Source organism: Toxotes jaculatrix, chromosome 19, assembly GCF_017976425.1.
Source record: "Toxotes jaculatrix isolate fToxJac2 chromosome 19, fToxJac2.pri, whole genome shotgun sequence".
Classification (NCBI taxonomy): domain Eukaryota; kingdom Metazoa; phylum Chordata; class Actinopteri; family Toxotidae; genus Toxotes; species Toxotes jaculatrix.
The window spans coordinates 6,242,053-6,259,193 of NC_054412.1; the positions used below are offsets into that span (position 1 = coordinate 6,242,053).

General features: G+C 43.8%; 1 protein-coding gene across 1 annotated transcript in view; it reads left to right on the forward strand.

Annotated features, from left to right (window-relative positions):
- Positions 1-5,236: 5,236 nt before the first annotated feature.
- Positions 5,237-17,141, forward strand: part of fut8b (fucosyltransferase 8b (alpha (1,6) fucosyltransferase)) — a 74,042-nt gene continuing 62,137 nt past the window's right edge. Inside the window, exon 1 of the mRNA XM_041064894.1 lies at positions 5,237-5,414. The gene's annotated coding sequence lies outside the window, so the exon portion shown is untranslated. The remainder of the gene's footprint in view (positions 5,415-17,141) is intronic.

A 17,141-nucleotide genomic window follows, 5' to 3' on the forward strand; every position in this document is an offset into this window, starting at 1 on the left:
ATACAGGATTTAATCATCTGCAGGGCAACATCAAAGTAGACAGAGGCTTGCACAGTGCACACCAGTGAATCAATAATCATACGTTTGTTTGTGATTATTTATGATGAATAATAAACAAATGCTCTATTTTACATCCAAATCCATCATTCTCACCCATATATAAAACCTAAATTACACTAACTGGCAGCTGCAATTGACGCACTGTAACTAAATAGATACCGCTGCTTGCTAACCGATTTGCAAAGCATTGATGATGCAGCATAACAAACTGCTGCACTGCTCATTAAACCAGCAATAAACATTAAAGAGGCCATAACTGAGCAAGCTGTCTTACCTTGAAGCAGGTGTTTGCTCTTTGCCTTCCTCTGTTTAGAGGTATCCATCAAATTCCAGGGCACTGAGCAGATTTGTCCTGGTATTAGTTCACTCTTTTGAACAAATATCCCAACCTGAAAACTAAAAGCTCTCTCAAAGGTTCAGCAGTTAATCAAACTGGTTGCAAGAATCAGTGGATTACTTCCTGATTGATAATGTGCAACCGTCTCCCTACAACCCTGTTTTCACCCCCTGACTTTTGATAAAAAGTTTGCAGCTTCACCATCCTCCTGAGAGTTGTTGTTGTATTTTCCTGTTTCTTCATCTGCTGCTTGTTTTTAGAATAAATGTGTTGGTTCAGTTTCCACCAACATTATTGGTTAGTTCACAATCTGACAAGCTCTGTGTTTGTTACTCTGTGCGTATGTATCAGTGCTACCCTCTGGAGCTGAGAGTAAAATCATACTTTTTGTATTTAATCTGTACTGTATACATGTATATATGTGACTTTGTAATGTGTTGACGTGATCCTTATACAAATTGTCCAAAAAAAAAAAAAAGCGTTTACCCTCTGAATGACAGCTTCTTTAGAATGGACAGTTTCTGTGATACCCATTCTTTACAGACTTCAGTATCATACACTGAGCGAAGTCTATATCATTAACGGCAGGCTTGACTTTTTACAATGCACACAATTAAACAAGTCATAATAAAGCTTCTGCCATAGATTAACAATTTCATCTGTGCCACTCACACCAACAATACCAGAGGTTAAAGGGTTTTTATTGGTTCTGACCTCATTCCAAAATTCATTATAACTTTTAATGTGCAATTTCTGTGCAAGCAAATCAGCCCTCGTGGTATTCTCATTTCTTAAAGGTTTAATTTTAGCACAAACACTGCAACGCTTTTTTAAGGCCTCAGTCACCTGAAAGTTTTATTCCACTGATTTATTTTTACATTTATTAAAAGAGCTCGCTTACCAGCATGCTATGCAAATGTTTTCCTGTCATACTTCATTTCCATTATTCTTACTAAGGCCAGACCAGTCCAGGCTTCCATTGTTGCTGTTGTTTATTAATAATGCAAGCAGTGTCTTTACGATTTACAGTCATAGCAAAAACAATATGGTGTGTGGTAACCAATCTCTATGTTGAATAGGGCATCAAGTCAATCCATGATACACTGTCTCTTTACTAGAATTTCCTAAAACTGTTTACAGGTAACAATACTAAATGTCACTATCCCTAAAATGCCATTGACCCACAGAGCTCTCTGGACAGAACTGAAGTATGAATGTTTCAAGTACGAGTTATGAATGCAAGATCTTTGACTGCTCAGCAGATGCTCGTGAAATATAATTCATAATTAAAATGTTCTTCGTGTCGTGCATTTCATAAAATGTTTTGTAGCGCAGAATACATTTTGGAAATGCTTTCTGAGTGCCTCCATGACGCCTTCCTTCCCAAGTGTTACAGATGATTGTGGTAATGATATTCTAATGATACTCTAATTATACTTTAATTACTCTGTTCCATTTTGTTTGTTTCATGGCATGAGATGCACTTTGTGGCATGAAAAGTGACACTTGCCCCAAAATGCATTTGTGCATGCCTGCTTACAGAGCTCTGTATCTCTGTCCCTATCCCTAGATTTTTTTTTTCTGAAAATGATAAAGCAGTCCAGTCTGGATTACCAGGCTTCAGTTGCACATAAAGAGCAACATCTGACTCTCAGCGGATTATATGAAACGTGCTAGTTGTGTGTCTTCCCACTCCAGCACTGAGTAGAGTTCACATGTTCTCCTTCAGAAACCCTTGCCCAGCATCTCAATCCGTAAAGGTCAACAAAGACAAAAAGGTCAGAAGTGATTGAGCTGCCTCCGCCTTGCTGAGAACAACACTGATGATGATATCACAACTGACAGACAAAACTCTCTTGTGTAACAGGGAAGGTGTGGGTGGGATATAGGTGGGTGGGGGATTGACAGGGTTGATCATTCAGACAAATTACTTTCCTCTGTATGAAATTAACAAAACTGAAACGTCTCCAGAGTCATTTTCTTTGAACTATTGTCTACACTTCCAGGAAAATGCCTCAGACTGACTGTCCCCAGTCAGAGACAGTGCACTATGCCCTTTGTACCACAGGGTGGTGCTACTGCATCAGTTTTAGGAGTCGGAACCACTAAGTAAGATGGAAAATATTTGTGTGCTGACTGTGGGTGGGGGTTGTTATTGTGATTCAGCTCCTCGCCACAGGAGTGAGACTTCTCGGAGGCAGGCTGGATATTTTTCAAAGATGGATGGTGAAACAACAACAAATGAAAAAAGCCTTTGGGTATTATGAATTTGATTTAGTGGCTTAATTCTCAAGTGACTCTGAAAAAAGGGGGGTGGTGGGGTGGGGGTAGAAAACCATCAACATACAGTAGTTCACAGAGAGCGGTACAGTAAATTACATGTTCAAGGGCAACAATTTGCTACCTGAAAGCCTGTTTACAGTTATACAATGCCCCTCTGCACACACTTACACACACACAGTCCTTGGTTTCTCTTCACATTTGCCTGGAGACATACCTGATCCCAACTCAATCCCAATTTATATGGACAAAATGGATGTTTATGCATACTAAACAGGAGCTACTGCGCTAACAGGCCTCTTATGGTATGGGGAAGGAGTACTTACACGAAGAAGCACAGGAGAAATACGTCTTTGTTGAGTCAGTTTAAAGTTAATGAACGTCTGCTGCATAACGTTGACCATCTCAAATGAAAATGAATGGCATGTGATCTGAACCATGACAGTGAATTACTGAATAAGCAGGTCTTCAGAGGAAGACTGCTGAGTGTGATTATGTGAGGCCTTTACAGCCGTGGTTTATAGCAGTGGGACTGATGACTTGGTCTGAAGCCCTGCCCACTCAGGTATCCTATTTGCAAGCGTAAACAGATTAATTTTGCACAAGAATTGTGCCATTTTTATAGTATATTGATAATCAATCAACTTCTGGGAAAACTGTAGTGTGTGTAGTGTTATAAATTGCATTTTCATGTAGAAAAAAAAAACACAAAAACAAGAAGACTTCAAAATATACTTTTCTTATGCTGCTGGGAACTGCTCTTCGATTAGTTTTGAATTTGCTCTCGCAGATTGTCAGAGAAATGAAAAACGGTCAGTATCAAAACATTTTCAGCATTTTTTACATTTTTTTTTTTTTTGGTCAAGTGTTGGTTTAACAGCATCACACTCAGGCCCAAAAGCATATTTTCTTGCTGCTCTCACAGCAAGTACCTAATCTTGCGGTCTTTTGGTTTTAATTGCTCAGGTACTGAGAAAAATGGTTTTGAGATTTCTGCCATCACCTGAACACAATGGAATTGAATGGAATTGAATTTTTGTCGTCAAAGCACCAGAAATGATATTTAAAAATAACAGCCTTCTTTTCAGCTAAATATGGTCATGATGCCAACACTTTCACTTTCAATTCCTTTGTTTCACCTGACCCACTTCATTTCAGCACCATTGAATGATTGCCTGGTGAGTCACTTTAACCTTAACCATAATAACTACATGCCTAACCACAGCCCTTGCCCTAGTCAGAAACCAAGACTCTGCCTGATGGCTCATGTTGAATCAATGTTTTTGTACCACGGTCCACACAGTGTGATTATTATGAGTACACACACCATGAATATAAATGAATCGACAGAATAGAAAAGACATGTACACATCAGAATATGGAAAATCCACGTCAGCCAACCGACTGAGCAGTGACATGGCCTGTGAAACTCCAATCTTCTCCACCAGTTGAAAAAAAAAAAGAGGCTTCATCTGTCTAGACATATTCCCACTGCACTGAGTTTATCAAGACATGAAAAAACATTGAATATCAAAGCTATTTGGCTTCTCTTATCACTCAAATGAGCAGGAACTGAACTATGCTGATTATGTTGAGGGAAGAGAATATGCAACCAGTAATCTTAGAGGTTGTAACAGATGAGTTATGGAGCAGTGTGCCGCTCTTGGGGAGCAGTAGGCAACGTGATCACTTCCGACATGACAGAGGACTGGTGACATTACGCTTTGCGGGATGTGGCCAAGAGGCTGAGCCCTGCATCTATGCTGTGTCTGTTTGAAGGTCGAACAGAGTGTCATCCTTCGGGGGGGAGTTGTGCCCTCCATTGCGTCGGTGGCACCGGGTCTGTCAGTGTGTGAGCCCGACTGCAGTACAACAACCTGACACTGGTGAGCGCACTGCAGCTTCCACTCCATCCAACTCCCACCAGGGTCTACAGAGTCAAGTCAGCCAGCGGGAACTCGGCGCAATCAGGAAATCTCACCACGTTGACTCCAAAATAAACGACACTGAGTTCTTCTAAATTACTTCGCAATTATGTGGGGGAATACAGTGATTTTATTTAAAACGAGTCCCCATCAAAGTGTCTGGACACAGAAAAGGAAAGATTAGGCTACTTTTACGCACAGAGGCGATTTATGACTCACGTTTTACATGAAGCATTGATATATTTATGCTATTTTAGGTATTTAAGAAAAAAAATAGTAGAAAATACAGAAATAATGATACAGATTCAGTGTATTAAAAATAGCCCTGGATTTAACCGAGGAAATAAGACTTAATTGGATATGATTTATTTATATAAATTAACTTGGCGTTTAAACTCATCACAGCCATTTGTTTTCACTTAAAGTGTTTAGTAACTGTGATTGTGTGACAGTTGCCAGAGGCAAGAATCGAATTTCTCACAGAACAATGAACCAAGTATTGTTATAACAGCCACCAGAAACATTACATTGAATAGCAAGTTAGTGTGGCCACGCAGCCTATTATTTTGAAAAATCGTGACAGGATGTTAAGCTTCTCCCCTCTGCGGTCTGCCTTGACACCGGCCATCCAGCATATCCCCACAGAGCAGCCTAGACTGCCGTATTCAGAGATCCCAGCTCCCCCAGTTCCTGTTTCCGCCGCAGCCTTTCCACTCAGTTTTCTGGAGCAGCAAACCTCGGCTACCCCTGCGTCAGACCCAGCCTCCGCAGCCCCGGTCGGATGCCGCTGGAAGCCGGTGTATCACGTCAAGGTAGGCGATAACAGTCCTGCTGCATGGCGGAAATGTAGGAGCTACGGAGGCAGAGCTCAGCCCTGAGAGTTCCCCCGCTACATCCCGGCCTGTTGACTGCGTCGCTGCTGAGATCACGGTGACCAAATAGCGGTCACGGTAGGCAGGAACATCTGGTGCCGTTGTGTCAGCGCCGTTACTCGGATATTATTGCTGCACTTCTTGTTGATGTTGGCTGGATATTTACATACGCCGCATCCACACGAGCTACCCCGCGTCCTCCTCTGTTGCCGTGCTCGCGCTGAGAAAAGCAAGTGGTTCAAAACAATTTAGGTTTACAGCGTGTCCGCAAAACGAGCAGGGTAGTTAGCCCGAAACCTCTCGTAAGACCGGGGCTTTTTTTTTTCTTTTACCTTGACTGGGGCGGTGTGAATGAACGGGCATGAAAGTGGGTTAATTTGGCAGCACTATTAACGGCTAAAGGCATCCACTGTAGCTAGAAGCGTGTAGCCTGTAAGCTAGCTGCGTTTGTTTTCTGTTTGTCGTGGGCATGTATGAGTTCATACCGCTGAATGACAGAGAGAGAGAGAGAGAGAGATGCCTTTGACCCCCTCCACCCCCGACTACCGTCCCACACTCACCGTGAAAATAAAGACACATGACACACGGTGTGCTTGACAAGTGTGTGTGTTTCCTTCAGTGTCTTTTCCTTCATTGTGTTTTATCTGTACGTGTGGCGGAGCGGACAAAGGTGCCTGTGTTTCAGCCTGCGTGCACTGCCGCCGGTGTATCTATCAGAAATTGCTTTGTAAGTACACATTGAGGTGCGGTGTATATGTGTAGTATGTAGGAGACTATGAATTATAACGGCTCCGCTCAGTCTGTGCTTCATGTTCATCTTCATCACAACGGGATAGTCAGAGGGAGCCGGCAGGGTGGTATCTGCCTCCCATCCCCTCCTCACAAACACACACACACACACACACACACACACACACACACACACACACACACACACACTTTGCAACGCTGATGATAGTGTAGGTACACAGACAGTGTTTGTGGTTCTGTGTTCTGTGTAGTTCAACTGACTCAGTCTGGCGTCAGTGCTGGTCAGGCAAGGGCTTCAGTTCCCAACCGAGGCACCCATTAGAAGATGTATGTGCTCATGATGTTGTAAAAGTGCCACCAATTGGCCAATTGGTAATAAATGCGCCGCTCACTCTGCACACTCAGTGTATGGATGGGAGTAATATTGTCGTGATCTCAGAGCTAAAGCTAAAATAAGAGCATGTCAGGGGACAGTACAGTGCTAAGTCTCCTTTTGATGTTATTTAATGTGTCATTCAATGGGAAATAAGTGCATTATTTCCCAGCTTTCTCAATAAATCGATTTGTGATGTGGATGAAATATGGCTTTTTTTTTTTTTTTTTTTTTTGCTTCACTGTAATTATTACATATTGCTTGATGTCAGCTGCTGATATTACAAGACATATTTTAACTGGGTGAAGCATAACGTGATTTTTCTCTCTTTGACAGCACATTGTCCAACAGTAAGTTATTAGCTCATAGTGTTGTATAGTGTCACAATTACCCCAAAGTTTCGATCCATTTGCAGCCAATATCCATTGTGTTCTCATTTGAATTGTAGTTGCTGACAAGGGAGAAACCCAGCACCTATGGACAACTAATGCATCATTAATGTTATCTAATAAAGTCAGCCTTGGTAACTGGAAGCAGATTGATTGAGTTAGTAGCCCTAATCCATTCATGAATAAGTAAACAGCCATATATATTGTGGTGACAGCAGTCTATGCCACGGCAGGGGAGCTCTGTCATGGATTCCAGTGGCAGGGACTGTGCTGCCTCAGATAGACGCCTGTTTGAATATGAACTGCTTTAAACTGTCAGGGGCCAATTATTTTACATAAAGCAAAGTGACTCATGCTTTGGCAACAATTTGCTTTGATCTGGGCTTTGCCGTTTTTGGAATGAATAGGCATAGCCATGGGTGGACCCATTTATATCATCCAAGTGCAAATAATAACATCAGAGCAGTTCATTCCAGGCTGCGTAATTTTTGATGAAGCACTTAAATCAAATAGTAGTGATAACACTCAAACTAACCCTTAAAATTTACTTGGCAGGTTTAAAGGTTTTTACGGATCACCTCCCAGATCGTGCTGTTTCTAGTTGTTGAGTTGATTGCATTGGACAAATGTTGCATTTAATATCATGTGCCTACTGTTATACATGATACTGCATCTATAATACAGGAGACTGTGATTTCTAGAGAAGTAGCCCCCCACCCCCCACCAACTTCAGCTGATCTATTATTTCTCTTTCCCCTTCCTTCTTTGCCCTCCCTCTCTCTCTCTCTCTCTCCCCTTTGTGCTTCCACCTTCCATGCTTCATGCCACTGTCTGTCTTCATTTTTTGACTAATGAGTTCATTAAACATATTAGTGTTGCTCTGCCAAAGAGGTTAGATGCAGTGCGGCAAGCAAAAACGGACGGTGACTTGTTTCATAGTTTTATCTGTATTTAACACCGTGCACATTTGTCACGTGGCAAGTGCCATTTCTCTGTTTGGTTTAGTGCAGCAATCCACTGCCAAGTGGAGTTTTATTTAAAATAGCAGTTGGATTTGTTTTTCATTCCAGTTCTGTCTGCAATAACAGCCTGTCACCTGCACAGCAAGCGCCTCTGTTTGCTTGAAAAGCCATTCTAATTTCAAGCATCACAGTGTTTTGGCTCAGTGTACAGTGTGTGTATAATGCTTGATATTGGCTTCAGTGTGCTGTGTATACATCCCCTTTTTGCACCCTGTTGTCCCAGATATATCCTTTTTTTTTTTTCTGAGAACGTCAGGCAGATGAGAAGAGAAGGCTGAATAGAGCTATGGAGGAAACAAACAACACATTTTGAAGACATGTTCCCAGTTTGGGGGTCTCCTGCCACAAAGACAAAGAACATTGAAGTGAAGAGGCTATGCAAGACACGGCAATGCTTGTAGCAAGCTGCACTAACAATGCTACCAAAAGCGGAAGGCTCATCTGGTAGCATTGTTTTTGTTGGTGCTGTTTATCTCTGTGCAGGGACAATGTACTGTAAATAGAGCAGAAGTCATTGAAAAGAAGGTTTTGTCTTTGTTGTTCCTGCTTTGAGGAAGGGAAAGACTGAAATTATTCTATATGGATGCATGGACACCCACCCATTTCTGAGCCTTATTGCAAAAGACTTGGTCTGTTCAGACAAGAATGATCAAGAATAGCTGGTTCATGCATATGGTTCAGTGAACAATCACTGTATGTCCAGTGTTGGCATTTGGCTGGCATTTATCATGTGAGACTAGAGTTTGGTGTTTTCTCTCTCCTCTGCCCTCTAGGCTTTTAAAGACACCAGTGAAGAGCTATGAAAATAATCATTAACCTCTTAAGATGTTAATGACTTTGTGGAGAATCTTGATGATACCCTCTGCATTAGGGTAAGGTGTGGAGAGTTAACCAACTGCAGGTCATGTGCAGCAACATACCTATAGTTTCTTGTAAGCTTGCTGAATGCAGCCTTTCTAAAGGGCAAAATCTGTAGGAAAAAGAGCTTTGTGTCATCACTCTCATCCTGCTCTCAGACTGCCGGAGGGCCATTATTATCTGTATTGTAAGACAGAGTGTCTGTCTAGTGATCGTACGAGCCAATCACAGGGCGAGTGTGGGGCAGGTTTCCATGGAGAAAAGCGGGGCTGGGCTGTGAGGCTGCTGAAGCTCAGCTTGAGCAGGCTAGCCTGATCCAGGCTGATAGCATTCTCCAGCAGCAGAGAAAGAAAAGGCCCCAGCAGGCCTGCCTTGCTCTCTGTCTGTGTGAATGTCTCACTGCTTGTCTACCTGTCTTACTCAGCTGAATGTCTGAAGACAGGGGAGATCTGTAAAGGAATTCAGTCAGACGGGCACAATAGGAGCTTGGCCCGATAGCCATGTGGCATCAGATTGGATTTGTGTAGGAATTGGATCTAGATCACATAATGCCTTAGCCACAGCTGTCTAGATTGGGTTTGGAGGATGTTTGAATGCGTGCTGGGTTTGGATTGAGGGCTAACTCTGAGTGCATCCTGTCCCTCTTATTGTTGTTGTGACTAGTCAAAGATCCTGACCTGTGTTTCCCCTCAAAGAGTGTGCTACACCAGCTCTGTTAGGCCCTGCAGGGAGGCTGCTCATCCGGCGGTGCACTCACATCAGAGAGGATGCGTATTTGCATATGTGTCCACACTTGCTTTTGTGTGCTTGCGTTTGCTGTATCTCGGGGAGTTTTTGCTGCTCCGACCTGAGCTGGGAAGTGGGTCTTACGACATTTCTTCCCAGCTCATTGGGGCCTTCCAGAAATAGGCATGTACCCATCCACATTCAGCACTTAAATTCTCTTCTTCCTTTTTTTTCCCCTTTTGCAGTAGCAGGCACTTAACTGCCCCTTGTTGCACAGCCTCCTGTGTGCCTTTTCATTAATTTCTATGCCTCTATTCATATATATGTGTATCTATAAACTTGTCTGTATATTTATTCAATTTTTTTTTTCTTTATGAATTCTTGGCACTAAGACAAGAAGCAGTGAAGTTTGTGGTGTTCCTCCTCTCCGTGAGGAACTGAACTCACATGGGTATGACACACACTGAGAATTTTTAGCTCATCAGAAGCTGCTGAGAGACTCACTGTGGGACACAATCAGCTCCCCCGCTCCCTGCCAGAAAACCACCCACCTACCCACAAATTCCCCTGATGTTCAGTGCCCATAGCCCATCAAACAGCCGTGTCAGCCCCTCTGAGTCCACAGCTCAGGCCAGGATCAGAGCAGGCATGGAGAGCTGGAGGGATTCAGGAATGCTGCTAAAAATTCTCCGCTGGCTGACAAGATACTGCTCTGTCTGGGTGTACGTACCCCACAGTGCCTAACTTAAAACAGGCTCTAAACCTACTTCAGTCTCCAAAGGGTTCTTTCTAGCATGGGAGCCTCCTGAAAGTACAAATCCATGCTAGTGGCATCCACAGATGGATGGGACAGAGATTTGGAGTGTAGAGGAGGCAGATGGGTACAGAGGGGAAATTAGGAGAGAAGAGAGAGGTAGTAATTGGGACAGCTGCGCAGCTTGAGGCACAAGCAGTCAGATCACCCACCTCTTTCCCACCCCACCACCCCTTATTCTCCCAACTCAAAAAAAAAAAAATTAATAATAAAAAAAAGAGAGCCAGAGAGCCAGATGCTGGCCATTAGGATCACAGTGACAATAGCCCAAATTCATTCTGCGACCAGAAAACAGAATGCACAAGCCCACAAAGACACACACATAGGAACACAAAAGAACAAGACTATGAGCTCATCTGACAGAATGGGTGCATTTCCCACACTTGGGCAGAAAGGTTGTGTGACAGGCCTGCCTCTGCATGGGGGTTTGTGGATATTATTCTGTTTTCAACAGGAAGCCCAAATTCCTAGCAGCCACTCCACCTCTACCCACACACATGAGGATTATTGAATGGCCTCCATTTAGCCAGTGGTATCTGATCCAGTACTTGCCAGTACTGGGTGGCCTGGTTGTGACCTCCACGCAGGTCCAGAGAGGATTCAACCCCAGGCCCCTGGAAAGTGGGACCTGGACCATGATGAAAGAACTGCATTATCTGTCTCACAGGCGGGGGGCTATTTATGTCGCTGTTGTCATTCATTCTTTCTGGAGGGTTTGTTCGCCATGGTGGGGGGAGTGTTTGTGGATTTTTGCTTTTACACTATTGATTCCCAAGGGGGTAAATTCATCTCTGTGACCTCCATTGCAAGGTCAGAATGGAGGGTCAGCTACACTGTGTAGTCCCTGAAGCTAGAAGAGATTCAGTGTCTCGCTTAGCACTTAGCCCCCTGACGTCTGTGCCAAGTTCACAGGAGGTGAGGTGGTTAATGTGCATGTGTCCATCTCCGTATTTATCAAAGAGTTCATTGTAAGTGCATGTGGCAAGTGCAGTGCGTTTTACTGATGGTTGGAAGTGTGGGGCGACGGCTGAGTGGATTGTGAGGGATCGTAGAGGATTTGCCTGATTGGATTTCCATTGCAGGAGTCCTGTCACCTGTCCCAGCATGGGGCTCTGGAAAGCAGCAGGGTCGCAATCAGACAGCAGTCACACTGTGACTATACAGCAAAATCTGCATTCAGGTACTGCAGACGCAAACATCCACTGTACAGAGGAGAAGGATAAACTTCCTAATAACAACTTACTAACTTCTGCCAAATACTCGATTCACTTCTTTTAAGAAGTATTGAGAAAAGAATTTCTTTATGAAAAAAAATCCACCGTCCAGCAGTTATGAATTAATGGTAGTGGTTAGTTTCTGGAGCCATTTAATTGCTTGATGGTATTTTTCCTATTCCCCGCCAAACTGAACAAATGCAGAGGGTGTAATGTCATATTTTCCTGTACTCCCAACTGTAAATTTCAGGCTGTCATATCCACCCCTCGAAATCAAACCAAAAGACTTTGTTTTGGAACTCTTTAAAGGATGACCAATTATCGCTCTGGCAGAAATGCATTGTTAAGCAGACAGTGATGGTAGTTTCTCCAAGAAGTATGCTCTAAAGACCAGAATGCACTGCAGCAACAAGACATTTTGGGTTCAGGTTTAAGTGCACAACGCTCTTCACTGAAAAAAAGCTCTGATATGAATCTTTTTTTCCCCCCTACATATAGGTCTACAACCCACAGCTGAATAAACAGCTTGTTCCATTGAGCTTGTCAGGCCTCTCTGGGGGTTGTTGAAAAGCACTCTGGGAAATATAGGAAATCACTAACTGAAGTTGAATTAGACAAGGAAGGCTGAAGGAAAGTGGGTACAACAAAATAGTAATTATAACAGTCACAGAATAACTCCTGGAGTGCATTGTTGATCACATATTGATAATTTTCAACAATGTAAGTGTATCTGAGGGTGGATTATTCTTTTCACTTCTTTTCTCACAGCTCTCCTTTAGGGCTGGGGTGGATTTAATTGAGGAAATCAGCAAAGTCAGCTGGTCATCAATTGTACATAGCAGCACTTGGGTGGACAATTCTGAGGATGCTAATTTTCTTCATGGAGTACACCGGGCCACAGCGGGCAGAAATATCTGCATGTTCATTGTACATACCGAGGGATCACAGAGGTGATTCAGAGTTTGCTCTCTCCAAGACAGGACAGTGCCACACAGCTTTATCTGCATAGTATGGACAAAACCTACATGGCATTAGTTTGGCATAAATTGCAGTTGCGATGCATTTGAAGGATATATATGAACTAAGCAGATGTGATGGGAAACATTTCCAGGAACCTCCCCGTTGGAGGATTGTGGGAAAATCTCCCATCACTGAGAGCAGTGATGTCCAGTCTCTTGTTGCTTAATGGAATTTCGGGGCATTAAGGAGTTCTGTGTGCCAGAAAAGTCTCATTTCCAGTGTTTCAGTTATTGATTGAGTTATAAAATTAATTCATAATGCTCATTTTGCAGGCTTTGCATTATGGATATTGCATTCTTTGATACTGCAACGTCAATACAAAATTTTCATCTCTTGTGCAGTGCAGATGGTGGGTGTTTGTAGGTTGCAGGAGCAGTTCATATAAGTAATGTGCATGTCTAGTGAAAACTGCCATGTATTACCATCAGACAACACAGACCTCATGGGTTGCCAGGGGTTTTCCATCAAAAAGTGGCAAATTGATTTTTCAGTTCCACATCGCTTCTAAAATAAATGATTGCAGAAGTGAAAAAGGCTCTGCATTCCCGTGTAAACAGAAACCATAATGTGGAGGGTAAATTGAGCTGTACATTTACCAAAAAGCTGTGCCTGAGTTAGTCTCATTATCTTTGTCACATGTCTTCCCCTGGCGCCTGCCATCTTTCCTATACTGTCACAAATGCAGAACAATTACTTGTTGTGTCTGTAAAATGTCTGTAAAAAAAGACTTCTTCCTGTTATATCTGCCGCTGAGTGCAGTGTGGAAGTCTGCAATGCAATACATTTGGTCTTATGTCATGTGCAAGATATGGTCTATGCCAGCATAGACACAGTGACTAATGCAGTGGAAGGTTATGTGTTCATCTGGTGTCTCTGAAGTATCTGTAACTCTGGTAACATGAGGGGAGCCAGCAGGAACATGAGCCTCAAGATTCTGTGAGTGTGAGAGGCTGGATGATAGTTTGGTCTTTTACCAGTTTGGAAATTGGGAAGTGCAGTTGTTTGTTCTCTGATTCTCCATGATCCTCAGAAAGGGGAAATTACAAATTAACCTTGAAAACTAAAGCCCCCCCCCCCCCCCCCCCCCCCCCCCCCCCGGCGACTCCTTGTCTTTGTCCGTCCTCGCTGTTTCTTAATTTCTGGTTTCTGTCCAGCTCATGTCGTAGAGGTCACTGGGTTAAAAATTACTGCAGCTCTAACATTTTGCTCTGCTACTTTTGCCGACGCTGGACTGTGCACCCTGCAGGACCTCTTGTCCAAACCCAGTACCCGCAGATTCATAGGCCACCTTTGCTTCACCACATCAGCACTTTTCTGTGCTGCTGCTGCACGCTCGGTGATGCCTCTCAGTCCTCCTTCAGCACTTGTGAGAGTGGCAGCACTGGCATTCACCTGTGGCAAAGCCCCTGGAAAACCAGCATGAGACCATTTGCATCTGACATGCCTGTCATGTAGCCCCAGGGGTGTTGCAGCACACGGTGCCATTTCATGTTGTCCTGGTACCATCCTCCACCACAACCCCACCACCCCACTGCTCCTTATTGCCAGTGCCATAAATGCACAAGGGACTTTAAAGAGCCCGCTTGGCAGACCCATTTCTCAGTTTTAGCTATGGTTTGGGAGAGCAGTAACAACATGTCATTCAGATATAAGAGCCCCTAATAGGACTCAATGAGATGACACAGCAGTCCAAGGCCTATTATGCTGCTGGAGCTGTGGGACAGATGGAATGAAAAGAGGAGGGAGAGAGCGAGAGCAAGTGACTGACCATGTACCAAAAAATGATGAAACATCCCTCATGGAAACAGAGGACTGGATAGACATGATGGAGGCAGCCTGAACCAGTAGGACGCATTCTGTCTGTCTGTGTCAGTGTCCCAGAGCTAGTTTTGAAGACGATCGAGGAGACGCTCGTGAGGTGCCAGCCACACTGCCAGGTTTTCAAATATGCATCTGTAAAATAGCTGTGTGACAAGCCGCTCCAGAAACAGAAAACGCCTCCCCTAACCTGTTTTTTACTTTTCTTTGATCTCCTAACAACAGCAAAGAATTGAAGTTGGCACATCAACTCAGTGAGGAGATTTAAACACTCGGCGAGGGCTTTGCCTCCTCACTTTGATTTGTGGAGTAAATGAAGGATTATTATAGATGAATCCAGTGTTATGGTTGTCCTCCAAACCTTGATGTTTAAACAAAAACTAATACAGTGCAGCCACCTGAACTGCTGTGCTGTCACATTAGAGGATGAATGAGGCAAGCCGCAACCCTGTATGGCATACTTACTCATCATCAGTCCACATGCACGGCACTGAGAATGTGTTATTTAGAGCCGTAATGGTACCCTGTGGTCGTTGCAGTATAACCTACCCCGTCTGCATTTGAGAACTAATTACATGTTCACTATTGAAGTACTTGTCCCAGTGAGTGGGGAAGTCTTTACAGCACGGAGAGCGTCAGGCCTGGCCAAGGTCAAGCTGTGAGGTTCTGTGAGCTTACCCTTCTGTTTGAAAGCTGACCCGTCCGCTCGGTTGAAATAACAAAACACCCTCCGCACTTGGTCTCTTTTTCGTTCAGAGCGGCATCATCCGCCTCACTCGGTCTTTGCTCTCCTCTGGCAATTGGCGCCCTAATTGAGGCACTCTTGAGCCATGTTTATCACCGTGGCAACGTTGCCCTGCAGATAATCATTGTCTTGTGGATTAGCATAACAACAGAGGAGAGGCTTTGCTTTAATTCCACTAACACTGGACCAAGCTCCTTTGTGTTGGCTCGCCTGCCGGGGTTGTCTTAACTGGGATTAGAAGTATGGGCTGCTAGCGCCCACCAGGCGCCCACATTGCGCTCATGCCCCTGCCTTCGTTCTTGAGTGAACCCTCTTTGTGTCCTTGGAAAATCACGATTTTCACCTCACCGCTGTATTATGAGTCCTACCTGAATGTTAAATTTTTTAGCACTGTTTTCCAAATGTTAACCTGAAAGCAGTAATTCGCCATTAACTTCTCATGCCCATCGACTGAAAGCCAGCACAGTGAGAATTACCCCCAGGTTCCATCCTGACCTTCTCTCAAAGGACTGAAATTAACAAGGCTGTCTTTGTACAGCTAAAGGTAAAAACATCTGCCAACTCTGCCCAAGCAGCTTGCGCAGCATTCTCTGAAACAAATTGTTTTACTTTCCTTTTTCTAGTAAGTTACTTTGTCCTTGAATGTGCGCATGAGCCCTCCAGCTCTTCTGAAGTAAATTACGTGTGCGAGCACAGGAGTCACTCTGCTTCAAACTAATTGACACAAAGTGCCATCCTAACATGTCTTAAGTGTTTATACCAGTTCCAAATGACCAAATGACTGGCACCTATGGACTTTTGCATGAAGTGGGTGTGCTATTTGTATTGTCATTTTCAGAAAGTTACCAATGTGTGTGTGTGTGTGTTGGGGGGAGGGGGGTGTTGTCAGACCTTATCTGATGAGCCGACAAGCAGTTTGTTTGAAGAACACTGATGCCTTGATGCCTTATTGGAAATCATGAACCATTATACAATCAATTGTAGTCTAAAATTTTTTTTTAAATACTGCAGATTATTTAAAAAAAAAAACATGAACATGTAACTTTCTGTAAAAGATCGAAGTGGCATGCAGAACTGCCTGGCTGGTTTAATGAGAAGTGAGTCACAGTTGTTAGCAAGTGGGCTTGGTTGGCGGCAAGTGCGGGGAGAGAAAGCAGGAGCGTGTAGCAGGAGCGTGCCATGCTGTCCTTTCCTGATCTGCCTGCACAGCGCAGTGGGGGCTCCCACAGGAGACTGGGTGTAACCACTTGCCTGTTTCTGCTGGCAGAGGGGAAAAGGGAGCTTGAGAGCACAGAGACGGAGGAGTGAAGGGGAGAGGAAAGGCGTGGGGGAGAGTGGGGGCAGCCACTGACCCTGTAAGCACACGAGATTAAGAGGAATAATAAAAAGGGGTCTTGGCAGTGCTTCACTAATATGCGTGGTAATTTAAAGATGCTTCGAAAAAAGAAATGTCAGTGATGTGTGGGTGGGCACAGATAATGTGCGTGTGTGTGAGAGAGAAAGATGCACACATGCACAATCTCCGTGGAGGATTCCTGTGGTAAAGCATTCTCAGCTTCTCAAGCAAACAAGTGGTGAGGCGTGCAAAAGGAATTTCAGGCCCTCTCAAAAAAAATGACCACACCATTGCAACGGAGGTCCTTTGGAAGATTAGCAGAGTCTATATGCTTTTGCCACACACAGACAAACACACACACACACACGCTTCTTTGTCCCATAGTTGATTTATTTTGTGGAATGGTGGTTTCACACTTTTTCTTGTGGCTGACATTATCTAAATATGTTTTCCTTTGCCAGACTGTTTTTCCAGGCTAATTTGCTGTATTTAAGGCTACCAACCCACCAGCCAGCAGTGTTTAATTCCATTTAACTTGCAGTGTCAGTACTTGGCAAGGCCCATAGCAGCACAGCATAGCCGGTAGCTCTGGATAGCATTTC